A 15,217-nucleotide genomic window follows, 5' to 3' on the forward strand; every position below is an offset into this window, starting at 1 on the left:
TAATCATGAAAAGAGTTTGGAGAAGCACAATGGGGAGAAAAATCTACTGATGGCGCTGGATCTTTATGGTGGTGTCACAAGCAGATCTTTGAAGACAGAGACAATATATTTGTCAGTGTTGGGTCTTCCATTTCCAATTCAAACAGCACCTTACAACCGTGCCACTTTTTGCAGATTTTTGCAAAGGCTTTATCAGTGTTTCTACATCATTTTTGGGGTGATCTCAAAATCTTCATCCTTGATTTCGACCCATATGTTTTTCAGTGGGCTTCGATGATGGTGTTTGGTGATCTGAGAGTGTTAAACAACTTTGTGGCAAAGATCTCGAACCAGCTTCAGAACAATTATCCTGATAGGTATTTCCTTCCTTCCACTGTTGGTTCTTGCTCTTCTCTATTATTCTTCCCATTGAATTCAGAATTGGTCACTGCTTTCTGAGCCAGACCCTTTACCAGGTGCGAGGCAGACTGGCCCCACCGATCCGGGCCCTCTGACACAGCTTTTTCTAAAGTATGTGTTTATCACCCTGGAAGTGAGAGTTTCTGACTGTGTGTGAAGCCACCACCTCATTACTCCCGAAGCCACCACACAATGGCAGGATGTCAGCTGATATGATGGCACGTGGCGGACAAACCGTTATGCTTGTGCACTGTGGTTGTGAGGTAATCTTAAATCTCATCTATCTATGTGATTGTTTTGGGATATTATTCAGCTTGTTGGTTAACTTCGAAGGTTTCACCTGAAAATATCATCCATCCGTAGAACCCATTCTACTGCTGTATCTCACCAACTGCTGTGGAAGCAAATCATCAATATCACTCATGACAGATTGCATTGACTGCCTACTTAAGAGCCTTGTCAAGGCTGGGTTGTAAAGGCTGTCAAAGTACTTGTTATTCAGTTTGCCCGCAATATGACGAATGGACGCTTGGGTAAACTTCTTTGCAGAGCATGTCTTCATCCTTTCAGACACTTTCTTCCAGAGAGGGTGTGCTCTGGGCTGTTCTAGATCATCTTTCTTTTCGACCTTGATTTCATCAGCAATCACCTCAGCAACGTCATCTGCAACATTCTTAATCTCCAGAGTGGAGAGCCAATTCCAACTGATCATAATCATGATCGGATATTTCATCGTAGAGAGATTCTATTGTATTGAGAGACCCTCCTCCTTAATGATCTCTGGACAGTTTTGGATGTTGCAGACAGAATACTTTCCCTGTCTTCTCAAAGTTGTCTTCTGGGATGAGGATGATGACTGACTGTCATCTTCATTGACCAGTTGTTAGTGAACCTTCTTTTTGCTCTTAGAAGGTGCACACATACATTTCAGATTCCTCATGAGTCCTTTGATAATTTTTGCCCGGCCTGTTGAATCCATACATATAAGTCTTTTTGGAGGTGCTTGACACGAGGGGAGTAGTTGCCTTCACACTGTCACGCTCATGGAAGGGACAGAGTTGAAACACTCTACAATCTCTTTAGCAGTCAGCACATGATTAAAATTCTCTGAACTTACAAGATTGATCTCATCTGGAACATCAGAGCCAATTACAAGAAACCTGAGGAAGTGTATTGCCCAAAGCAAATCACACTCTTCTCAGACACGAGCACAACTGTGCTCTCAAAGACCCTTCATGATGGATTGTGTCATCAAAATGACAATTTCCAGCAGTTTCTCTCCAGTATGGTCATTGTGGCCACATCTGGGTTACCTGCTTTTGAAAGATTCATTGTTCTGATGTCATGCCTTTGAAAAGGAGCGTCACAATGGGCAGGAATGCTGTCGATGTCCATCTTCATATTCTTACATTGTTAGGCTTAGTTTTTAAAAATCGGGTTGAAAATCGTACTATTCCTGTCGAATGATGCTCTCTCTGTTCTCTGTACTACACCTACCATACACTGATCAACTAGGACAAAGGAGATATCAGAGATGAGATTACATGGCACACACCAAGAGAACACACACCAAAGAGAACACACACATCAAGATAACTAAGCAGCTAGTCTGACATCCTTAGCACCAGGCTTTCCAACAAGCCACGCCCCCAAATATTGACTATTTGCTGTACTTAGCGGTAGCTACATAGGTTCTTTTGACTTCATGAACTCTTTTTGCTGGGTGGTGTTGCATGCTGGGATGCTTTGTCCCGGCAGGCTTACCAGCGCTGCAAAACATCCTGTATCACATGACCTTAAAATAATGTGGGAGCGAGTCAGCTGCAATCAGGCGGTTAAGTTGTTCTCCTTCAGCTGCAGAACCTGGGAACCACAGTCTATGGAACCAGCCCTGTGACAACTTAACTTTTTGTACCTGATTGGCTGAACACATGAAGAATACTTACGTTATATTCTTACATTCAGAACAACTACCTGCCTATTTTTCTCCAAAGATGAGATGTCTTTAATCTCTACCTGACAATTTTCTGTTACACTTTTACAGTTTGAATTTTCAGTCGTTAAAACGGTTTTGTTCAGGAGATTGTTAGGTTAAAGAGTTAGTAATGGTCATGTAGGTTGTGTTTTTTGTCCTTTAGATTTATTTTGCCGACATTTTCGAAATATAAACTAGAACATAAATAAATGACCTTAGCCTACAAAAGGGAAAACTAAAAGACAGAGAATGGCCCTTTACTCCTCAACAGGAAAAGAGGAGGCGGGAGATGATAAATGGGACACCTGTGAGCCAGAGAGAAGAGGAAATTCAAAAAGGCAGCATGGAGTGGAAGCATGAAGTGAGAGAAAATGTGGGAAGGGAGATCATGAAAAGATAAACTAGTTTCTGGAAAGCATGATCCCAGAACCGGCTGGTTATTTCTGTCGTCCTGCACCATAGAGCAAGAAAGCTGATTCCTGGAGCCCTGAAGTGGATTTAAAAAAACCCATCTAACCTGCTCGGATTGGAACGTGATTCCCTCTTTCCTGGATGAACCAAACAAGCTAGTCTCCCTATTGAAACTCCTGCTTCACGAATTCCCTTGGCCTCTAGAAACTTCACCCCTCATCTTCCTCTACCTGGAGATTAAGGGACTGCCATAAAGAACACACATTTCCCTCACTTTACCTTTTCATTACAGACCCTAACTCCCTCTCCAACAACCACACACCCTGGCTCACACACACACACATATCCCTCTTTACAAATCCAATTATGAACTGGAGTAGCGTATTATATACAAACAGTTTGTTCCTGAACACTCTCCCCACACACACAATCTCACACACTTGATCTGAACTGGGCCTACTCTATCGCAGACTCTTAATGGAAACTGCTCATATGTTTATTTGATGAATGATTATTGTTCTTATTTGGAAATGAATTTGTTTGCATTGATTACTGGATATTTTGGTCAATATGAGTTCTGTCTGTTTATCAAATTATACCTTTTTGATTTGATTGTGCTTGATTGAATAATTCAATGGAATATATATTGATTAACCGAATTGATTGTTTGTGGTTTCTTTTTCTTTGATACCTTTTGTAGTTAGGTAAATAAGCTATCTGGGTTAACTCTCTTACCCGGGAGATATTAACATTTTGACAGGTGAAGAAGCCCTGTCTGGTGCCCAACTCTTTCATTTTTTCAATTTAGAAAAACCTAAAACACAACCTTGTTGAGAATGTCAACCAAACTATACAAGGAAACATTGTCATGTGGAAAAGAGATACATATAGAGGTTATATGACAGACAATTTATGGATATTTATATATGTATATTCCTAAATCTTTTGTAATAAGACAGAGACCATTTTCTTTTAAAGGAGTAAGGGCTTAAGAGGCATGAATAAAAACACCAAGAAATGAGGATATATTGAATATCTTTTTTATTAGTTTACTGTTTTCTGTTTTAAGTGTTTCATTCTCAAAGAAACAGAAATAATCATGAAAGAAGTTTGGAGAAGCACAATGAAGGAGAAAAATCTACTGATGGCGCTGGATCTTTATGGGTAGTGTCACAAAGCAGATCTTTGGGAGCAGAGACAATATATTTGTCCAGTGTTGGGTCTTCCATTTCCAATTCAAACAGCACACTTACAACACCGTGCCACTTTTTGCAGATTTTTTTGCAAAAGGCTTTGTCAAGGTGTTTCATCATTTTAGAGTGATCTCAAAATCTTCATCATGATTTACGACCCATATGTTTTGAGTAGGCTCGATGATGGTGTTGGCTGATCTACAGTGTTCGACAACTTTTGCTTTGCTTAAGATCCTCGGCTCAAGCTTCAGAACAATTATCCTGATGGGTAATTTCCTTCCTTCCACTGTTGGTTCTGCTCTTCTCTGTATTCTTCATTGAGATTCAGGAGTGGTCACCTTACTTTCTGAGCCAGACCCTTTACCAGGTGCAGAAGGCAGACTAGCCCCCACCGATCGGGCCCTCTGACACAGCTTTTTCTAAAGTATGTGTTATGCCCTGGAGTAGAGTTTCTGACTGTGTGTGAAGCCACCCACCTCATTACTCAAGGAAACACACACAATGGCAAGGGATGTCAGCTGATATGATAGCACGTGGCCGGACAAACCGTTATGTATGCACTGTGGTTGTGAGGGTAATCTTAAAATCTCATCCTATCTGTGATTATTTGGGATGTATTCAGCTTGTTGGTTGGCACAGGGGTTTCACCTGAAAATATCATCCACTCCCATTGAGACCATTCTGCCCCTGCTGTATCTCACCAACTGCTGTTGGAAACAGAGTGTCAATATCACTCACTGACAGGTGCATTGACTGCCTACTTAAAACCTTGTCAAAGGCTGGGGTTGTAAAGGCTGTCAAAGTACTTGTTATTCAGTCTGCCCACAATATATGACAAATGGGCCTTGGGCAAACTGTACACAGCGCCTGTCTTAATCCTTTCAGACACTTTCTTCAGAGAGAGTGTGCTCTGGGCTGTTTCTAGTCCTTCTTTCCTTTGCGACATGATTTCATCAACAATCACCTCATAACGTCATCTGCAGCATTCTTAATCTCAGAAATTGAGCCAGATTCCAACTGATCATAATCATAGTCGGATATTTCATATTAAAGTAGATTCTGTGTATTGAGAGACCTCATAACAATGATCTCTGGACAGTTTTGGATGTTGCAGACAGAATACTTTCCCTGTCTTCTGAGATTGTCTTCTGGGATGAGGATGATGACAGCTGTCATCTTCATTGACCCAGTTGTTAGTGAACCTAACTTTTGCTCTTAGAGGTGCACACATACGTTTCAGATTCCTCACACTTGAGTCCTTTGATAATTTTTGCCGGCCTGTTGAATCATACCTTGTAGTCTTTTGGAGGTGTGACACGAGGAGTAGTTGCCTTCACACTGTCACGCTCATGGAAAGGACAGAGTTAAGAGCACTCTGCAATCTCTTTGTGATCCCAACTGGGTCAAATTCTCTGAACTTACAAGATTGATCTCATCTAGGAACATCAAGAGCCAGTGCAAAAACCTGAGAAGTGTGTTGCCCAAAGAGAGCAAATCACACTCTTCTCAGACACGGGGCACAGCTGTACTCTCCAAGACCCTTCATGATGGATTGTGTCATCAAATGACAATTTCCAGCAGTTTCTCTTGATATGGTCATTGTGGCCACATCGAGTTTGCCTGCTTTTGAAGATTCCATTGTTCTGATGTATGCCTTTGAAAAGGAGCGTCACAATGGGCAGAATGCTGTCGATGTCCATCTTCATGTTTCTTATATTGTTAGGCTTAGTTTTAAAATCGGGTTGAAAATCGTACTATTCACCGGACGTGCTCTCTCATTCTCTGTGTACTACACCTACCATACACTGATCAACTAGGACAAGGAGATATCAGAGATGAATTATAGCACACACAAGAGAACACACACACCAAGAAACGCACACACATCAAAGATAACTAAGCAGCTAATTGACATCATAGCACCAGGCTTTCCAGCAAGCCACGCCCCCAAATAATGACTGTTGCTGTAGCAGCGGTAGCTACCCATGGGTTCTTTTGACTTCATGTGACTCTGCACCGCACCGGTTTGCGTGATGCATGCTGTGGTTAAATTTTGTCTGACTTTTACCAATGCTGCAAAACATCACCCATGTCCGCATGACCTTAAAATATTGTGGGAGGCGAGTCAGCTGCAATCAGGCAGTTAAGTTGTTCTCCTTCAGCTGCAGAACCTGGAACCACAGTCTATGGAACCAGCCTGGTAAGCATAACATCCTGATTGGCTGAACACATGAGAATCTTACGTTATATTCTTACACATTTCAGAACCAACTACCTGCTGCCTATTTTTCTCCAAAGAGGATGAGATGTCTTTAATCTCTACCCACAGCAATTTCTATTACACTTTACAGTTTTGAATTTTCAGTCGTTAAAACAGTTTTGTTCAGGAGATTGTTAGGTGTGAAGTTAGTAATGGTCATGTAGGTTGTGTTTTTTGTCCTTTAGATTTATTTTGCCAGGCTTGTTTTTCGAAATATAAGCTAGAACAGCAAATAAATGACCTTGTAGCACAAAAAGGAGAAAACTAAAAAAAGACAGAATGGCCTTTACTCCTCAACAGGAAAAGAGGGGGCAGGAGATGATAAATGGGACACCTGTGAGCCGAGAGAAGAGGGGAAATTCAAAAAAAAGGCAGCGTAAGGAGTGGAAGCATGTAAAGTGAGAGAAAATGTAGGAAAGGAGAATCATGAAAAGATAAACTAGTTTCTGGAAAGCATGATCCCAGAACCGGCTGGTTATTTCTACAATGCGTCCTGCACCATGAGAACTGAAAGCTGATTCCTGGAGCCTGAAGTGGATTCAAAAAAACCCATCTAACCTGCTCGGATTGGAGGCATTGATTCCCTCTTTCCTGGATGAACCAAACAAGCTAAGTCTCCCTATTGAAACTCTCTGGCTTCACCGAATTCCCTTGGCCTCTAGAAACTTCACCTCATCTTCCTCTACCTGGAGATTAAGGACTGCCATAAGAACACACATTTCCCTCACTTCCACCTTTTCATTGGACCTAACTCCCTCTCCAACAACCACCACAAACACACACACACACACATATCCTCTTTACAAATCGAATTATGAACTGAATGGCATATTATATACAAAGCAGTTTTGTTCCTGAACACTCTCCCCACACACACAATCTCACACTTGATCTGAACTAAACCTATACTCATCATGAACTCTTAATGGAAGCTTCTTTCATATGTTTATTTGATGAATGATTGTTATTCTTATTTAGGGAAATGAATTTGTTTGCATTGGTCTGGATATTTTGGTCAATATGAGTTCTGTCCTGTTTTATCAAATTATACCTTTTTGATTTGATTGTTAACTTGATTGAATAATTCAATGGAATATATATTGATTAACCGAATTGATTGTTTGTAGTTTCTTTTCTTTGATGCCTTTTGTAGTTAGGTAAATAAGCTATCTGGGTTAACTCTCTTACCGGGAGATATTAACATTTTGACAGGTGAAAGAAGCCTAACCACGGTGCCCAACTCTTTTATTTTTTCAATTTAGAAAAACCTACGCTACAACCTTAGTGAGAATGTCAGCAAACTATACAAGGAAACATTGTCATGTGGAAAAGAGATACATATGGGGTTATATTACAGACAATTTATGGATATTTATATATGTATATTCCTAAATCTTTTGTAATAGACAAGACCATTTCTTTTAAAGGAGTAAGGGCTTAAGGGCATGAATAAAAACACCAAGAAATGAGGATATATTGAATATCTTTTTATTAGTTTACTGTTTTCTGTTTTAAGTGTTTCATTCTCAAAGAAACAGAAATAATCATGAAGAAAGAAGTTTGGGAGAAGCACAATGAGGAGAAAAATCTGCACAGTGGCGCTGGATCTTTATGGTGGTGTCACAAGCAGATCTTTGAAGACAGAGACAATATATTTGTCAGTGTTGGGTCTTCCATTTCCAATTCAAACAGCACACTTACAACATGATACCTTTTGCAGATTTTTGCAAAAGGCTTTATCAAGGTGTTTCATCATTCTACAGGGTGATCTCAAAATCTTCATCCTTGATTTGACCCATATGTTTTCGAGTAGGCTCGGTGATGGTGTTTGGTGATCTGAGGAGTGTTCGAGCAACTTTGCTTTAGCAAGATCCCACTCGAAACAAGCTTCAGAACAATTATCCCTGATGGTAATTTCCTTCCTTCCCACTGTTGGTTCTTGCTCTTCTCTGTATTCTTCATTGAATTCAGGGTGGTCACCTTGCTTTCTAAGGCCAGACCCTTTACCAGGTGCGAGGCAGACTGGCCCACCGATCGGGCCCTCTGTACAGCTTTTCTAAAGTATGTGTTATCACCCTAGAGTGAGTTTCTGACTGTATTGTGAAGCCACCACCTCATTACTCAGGAAACACCACACAATGGCAAGGATGTCAGCTGATATGATAGCACGTGACGGACAAACCGTTATGCTTGTGCACTGTGGTTGTGAGGTAATCTTAAATCTCATCCTATCTATGTGATTGTTTAGGATATTATTCAGCTTGTTGGTTAACTCGAGGGTTTCACCACTGAAAATATCATCCATCCATTGAGACCCATTCTGCCCCTGCTGTATCTCACCAACTGCTGCTGGAAGCAGAGTGTCAATATCACTCATGACAGATTGCATTGACTGCCTACTTAAAACCTTGTCAAAGGCTGGGTTGTAAAGGCTGTCAAAGTACTTGTTATTCAGTCTGCCCACAATATGACAAATGGGCGCTTGGGCAAACTGCTTTTGACGCATGTCTTAATCCCTTTCAGACACACTTTCTTCAGAGAGGTGTGCTCTGGGCTGTTTCTAGATCATCTTTCTTTGCGGCATGATTTCATCAACAATCACCTCAACAACGTCATCTGCAACATTCATAATCTCAGAGTGGAGCCAGATTCAACTGATCATAATCATAGTCGGATGTTTATCGTAAGTAGATTCTGTGTATTGAGAGACCTCCTCCTTAATGATCTCCTGGACAGTTTTGGATGTTGCAGACAGAATACTTTTTCCCTGTCTTCTGAAAGTTGTCTTCTGGGATGAGGATGATGACTGACTGTCATCTTCATTGACCAGTTGTTGGTAGACAACTTCTTTTTGCTTTCTTAGAAGGTGCACACATACGTTCAGATTCCTCATGAGTCAGCAGTAATTTTGCAGCCTGTTAGATCATGCCTTGTAGTCTTTTTGGAGAGGTGTGACGAGTAGTTGCCTTCCACTGTCCACGCTCATGGAAAGGGACAGAGTTGAAACACTCTGCAATCTCTTTAACTGATCAACTGGGTCAAATTCTCTGAACTTACAAGATTGGTCTCATCTGGAACATCAAGAGCCAGTGCAAAAACCTGGGAAGTGTGTTGCCCAAGAGCAAATCACACTCTTCTCAGACACAGGCACAGCTGTCTCAAGACCACTTCATGATGGATTGCGTCATATCAAAATGACAATTTCCAGCAGTTTCTCCTCCAGTATGGTCATTGTAGCCACATCGGGGTTTGCCTGCTTTGAAGATTCCATTGTTCTGATGTCATGCCTTTGAAAAAGGGCGTCACAATGGGCAGTGCTGTCGTCTCCATCTTCATGTTTCTGATATTATTGAAGCAGTTTTAAAAATCGGGTTGAAATCGTACTATTCCTGTCGGAAGTGCTCTCTCTGTTCTCTGTGTACTACCCACTTACCATACACTGATCAACTAGGACAAAGGGAGATATCAGGAATGAGATTATAGCACCACCAAGAGAACACACACACCAAAGAGAACACACACATCAAAGATAACTAAACGTAGTCTGACATCGCATAGCACCAGGCTTTCCAACAAATGCCCCAAATATTGACTGTTGCCATTGTGGTAGCTACCATGGGTTCTTTTGACTTCATGTGACTCTACCGCACTGATTTAACGTGATGCATGCTGGTTAGAAATTTTGTCTGACTTTTACCAGCGCTGCAAAACATCACCATGTCATGACACCCAAAATATTGTGGGGCCCGAGTCAGCTGCAATCAGACCATTCAGTTGTTCTCCAGCTGCAGCACCTGGGAACCCAGTCCTATGGAACCAGCCCTGTGACAACATAACTGTCCTGATTGGCTGAACACATGAAGTATCTTACATTTATATTCTTACACATTGAGAACAATTACCTACTGCCTATTTTTTCTCCAAAGAGGATGAGATGTATTTGATCCTACCTGACAGTTTCTATTTACTTTTACAGTTTGAATTTTCAGTCGTTAAAACAGTTTTGTTCAGGGAGATTGTTAGTGTGAAGTTAGTAATGGTCATGTAGGTTGTGTTTTTGTCCTTTAGATTTATTTTTGCCGACTTGTTTTTGAAATATAAACTAGAACATAAATAAATGACCTTGTAACTAAAAGGAAAACTAAAAAGACAGAATGGCCCTTTACTCCTCAACAGAGGAAAAAGGGGGCGAGGAGATGATAAATGGGACCTGTGAGCAGAGAGAAATTCAAAAAAAGGCAGCATGGAGTGGAAGCATGTAGTGGAGAAAATGTAGGAGGAGATCATGAAAAGATAAACTAGTTTCTGAAGCATGATCCCAGAACCGGCTGGTTATTTCACAATCGTCCTGCACCATGAGGCAAGAAAGCTGATCCCTGGAGCCTGAAGTGGATTTAAAAAAACCATCTAACCTGCTCGGATTGGAACGTGATTCCCTCTTTCCTGGATGAACCAAACAAGCTAAGTCTCCCTATTGAAACTCTCACAGCTACGAATTCCACTTAGCCTCTAGGAAACTTCACCCTCATCTTCCCTCTACCTGGAGATTAAAGGACTGCCATAAAGAACACACATTTCCCTCACTTTACCTTTTCATTGGACCTAACTCCCCTCTCCAACAACCACACACCCAAACACACACACACACACATATCCCTCTTTACAAATCAATTATGAACTAGGATAATATTATATACAAGCGGTTTTGTTCCTGAACACTCCCCACACCCCAATCTCACACTTGATCTGAACTTCAAGCCTATACTCATCATAGACTCTTAATGGAAGCTTCTTTCCTTATGTTTATTTGATAGACAGTTAATTGTTCTTATTTGATGATTGTTTGCATTGATTACTGGATATTTGGTCAATATGAGTTCTGTCTGTTTATCAAATTATACCTTTTGATTTGATTGTTAACTTGATTGAATAATTCAATGGAATATATATTGATTAACGAATTGATTGTTTGTGGTTTCTTTTTCTTTGATGCCTTTTGTAGTTAGGTAAATAAGCTTCCTCTGGGTTAACTCTCTTACGGGAGATATTAACATTTTTGACAGGTGAAGAAGCCCTGTCACAATTTGCCCAACTCTTTCATTTTTTCAATTTTTAGAAAAACCTCACGCTGCAACCTTGTTGAGAATGTCAGCAAACTATACAAGGAAACATTGTCATGTGGAAAAGAGAGATACATGTGGGGTTATATGACAGACAATTTATGGATATTTATATATGTATATTCCTAAATCTTTGTAATAGACAGAGACCATTTCTTTTAAAGGAGTAAGGGCTTAAGAGGCATGAATAAAAACACCAAGAAATGAGAGGATATATTGAATATCTTTTTATTAGTTTACTGTTTTCTGTTTTTAAGTGTTTCATTCTCAAAGAAACAGAAATAATCATAGAAAAGAGTTTGGGAGAAACTATTGAGGAGAAAAATCTACTGATGGCGCTGGATCTTTATGGTGGTGTCTGGCAGATCTTTGAAGACAGAACCAATATATTTGTCCAGTGTTAGGTCTTCCATTTCCAATTCGAGCAGCACACTTACAACACACATTGCCACTTTGCGTTTTTGCAAGGGCACATCAAGTGTTTCATCATTTTTGAGGTGATCTCAAAATCTTCATCCTTGATTCGACCCATATGTTCGAGTAGAGCGCTCGATGATGGTGTTTGGTGATCTGAGAGTGTTCGACAACTTTGCTTTAGCAAAGATCCTGCGAAACCAGCTTCAGAACAATTATCCTGATAGGTAATTTCCTTCCTTCCTGTTGATTTCTTGCTCTTCTCTGTATTCTTCATTGAATTCAGGAGTGATCACCTGCTCTGAGCCAGACCCTTTGCAGGTGCCGAAGGCGGGCTAGCCCCACCCGATCGGGCCCTCTGACACAGCTTTTCTAAGTATGTGTTATCACCCTGGAAGTGAGAGTTTCTGACTGTGTGGCAAGCCACCACCTCATTACTCCAAGGAAACACCACACAATGGCAAGGATGTCAGCTGATATGATAGCACGTGGCGGACAAACCGTTATGCTTGTGCACTGTGGTTGTGAGGTAATCACCAATCTCATCCTATCTATATGATTGTTTAGGATATTATTCAGCTTGTTGGTTAACTCGGGGTTTCACCACTGAAAATATACATCCATCCATTGAGACCCATTCTGCCTGCTAATATCCTACCCCAACTGCTGTTGGGCAGTGTCAATATCACTCATGACAGATTGCATTGACTGCCTACTTAAAACCTTGTCAAAGGCTGGAGTTGTAAAGGCTGTCAAAGTACTTGTTATTCAGTCTGCCCCACAATATGACAAATGGACGCTTGGGCAAACTGCTTTTCAGCGCATGTCTTAATCCTTTCAGACACTTTCTTCAGAGAGGTGCTCTGGGCTGTTCTAGATCATCTTTCTTTTGCGACATGATTTCATCAGCAATCACCTGTAGCGTCATCTGCAACATTCTTAATCTCCAAGTGGAGCAGATTCCAACTGATCATAATCATATTAGGATATTTCATCGTAGTAGATTCTGTGTATTGAGAGACCTCCTCCTTAATGATCTCTGGACAGTTTGGATGTTGCAGACAGAATACTTTCCCTGTCTTCTGAGATTGTCTTCTGGGATGAGGATGATGACAGCTGTCATCTTCACATTGACCAGTTGTTGGTAGACTACTATTTTTGCTCTTAGAAGGAAGGTGCACACATACGTTCAGATTCCTCATGAGTCCTTTGATAATTTTTGCCGGCCTGTTGAATCATACCTTGTAGTCTTTTTGAAGTGTGACACGAGGAGTAGTTGCCTTCACACTGTCCGCTCATGGAAAGGACAGAGTTGAAACACTCTGCAATCTCTTTAGCAGTCAACTGGTCAAATTCTCTGAACTTACAAGATTGATCATCTGGAACATCAAGAGCCAGTGCAAAAACCTGAGGAAGTGTGTTGCCCAAGAGCAAATCCTCTTCTCAGACACGAACACAACTGTGCTCTCAAGACCCTTCATGATGGATTGCGTCATCAGTGACAATTTCCAGCAGTTTCTCTCAGTATGGTCATTTAGCCACATCAGGTTTGCCTGCTTTCAGAAAATTCCATTGTTCTGATGTCATGCCTTTGGGCGTCACAATGGGCAGAATGCCTGTCGTGTCATCTTCATGTTTCACAATGTTGTTGAGCTTAGTTTTTAAAATCGGGTTGAAAATCGTACCTGTTCTGTCGGAAGTGCTCTCTCTGTTCTCTGTGTACTACCCTTACCATACACTGATCAACTAGGACAAAGGAGATATCAGAGATGAGATTATACTTACACACCAAAGAGAACACACACGCAAGAGAACACACACATCAAGATAACTAAAGCAGCTAGTCTGACATCATAGCACCAGGCTTTCCAACAAGCCCGCCCCCAAATATTGACTGTTGCTGTGGCCCAGGTAGCTACCATGGAGTTCTTTGACTTCATGTGACTCTGCACCGCACCTGATTGCGTGATGCATACTGGTTAGAAATTTTGTCTGACTTTTACCAGGCGCTGCAAAACATCACCATGTCCACATGACAGCAAATGTGTGTGGAAATGATCAGCTGCAAATCAGACCATTCAGTTGTTCTCCAGCTGCAGCACCTAGGAACCAGTCTATGGAACCAGCCCTGTGACAACATAACTTTGTCTGATTGGCTGAACACATGAGTATCTTACGTTATATTCTTACATTGAGAACAATTACCTGCTACTTTCTTTCTCCAAAGGGGGATGAATGTATTTGATCCTACCTGACAGTTTTCTATTTACACTTTACAGTTTGAATTTTCAATCGTTAAAACAATTTTGTTCAGGAGTTATTCGTGTAAGAGTTAGTAATGGTCATATAGGTTGTGTTTTGTCCTTTAGATTTATTTTGCCCGACTTGTTTTTTTTCGAAATATAAACTAGAACATAAAATAAATGACCCTTGTAGCACAAAAGAAAAACTAAAAAGACAAAATGTGGCCCTTTACTCCTCAACAGGAAAAGAAGGCGAGATGATAAATGGGACACACCTGTGAGCCAGAGAGAGAGAGGAAATTCAAAAAGGCAGCATGGAGTGGAAGCATGTGAGTAGGAAAATGTAGGAAGGAAGTCATGAAAGATAAACTAGTTTCTGGAAAGCATGATCCCAGAACCGGCTGGATTTATTTCACAATGCGTCCTGCACCATGAGGCAAGAAAAGCTGATTCCTGGAGCCTGAAGTGGATTTAAAAAAAACAATCTAACCTGCTCGGATTGGAGACGTGATTCCCTCTTTCCTGGATGAACCAAACAAGCTAAGTCTCCCTATTGAAACTCTCTGGCTTCACCGAGATTCCCTTGGCCTCTAGAAACTTCACCCCCTCATCTTCCCTCTGCCTGGAGATTAAAGGACTGCCACCAAAAAGAACACACATTCCCTCACTTTACCTTTTCATTGGACCCCTAACTCCCTCTCAACGACACACACCCACAAACACACACACACACACACATATCCCTCTTTACAAATCAATTATAGAACTGAATGGCATATTGCTAAGCGGTTTGTTCTAGACACTCTCCCCACACACAATCACTTGATCTGAACTCGACCTATACTCATCATGAACTCTGTAATGGAAGCTTCTTTCTATGTTTATTTGATAGACGGTTAGTGTTCTTATTTGAAATGAATTTGTTTGCATTGATTACTGGATATTTTGGTCAATGAGTTCCTGTCTGTTTATCAAATTATACCTTTTTGATTTAATTATTCTTGATTGAATAATTCAATGGAATATATATTGATTAACCGAATTGATTGTTTGTGGTTTCTTTTTCTTTGATGCCTTTTGTAGTTAGTCGGCCAGCTATCTGGGTTAACTCTCTTGCCGGGAGATAGTAACATTTTGACGGGTGAAGAAGCCCTGTCTGGTGCCCAACTCTTTTATTTTTTCAATTTAGAAAAACCTACGCT

The sequence above is a fragment of the Hippoglossus stenolepis genome, chromosome 17 (genome assembly GCF_022539355.2).
Source record: "Hippoglossus stenolepis isolate QCI-W04-F060 chromosome 17, HSTE1.2, whole genome shotgun sequence".
NCBI lineage: Eukaryota > Metazoa > Chordata > Actinopteri > Pleuronectiformes > Pleuronectidae > Hippoglossus > Hippoglossus stenolepis.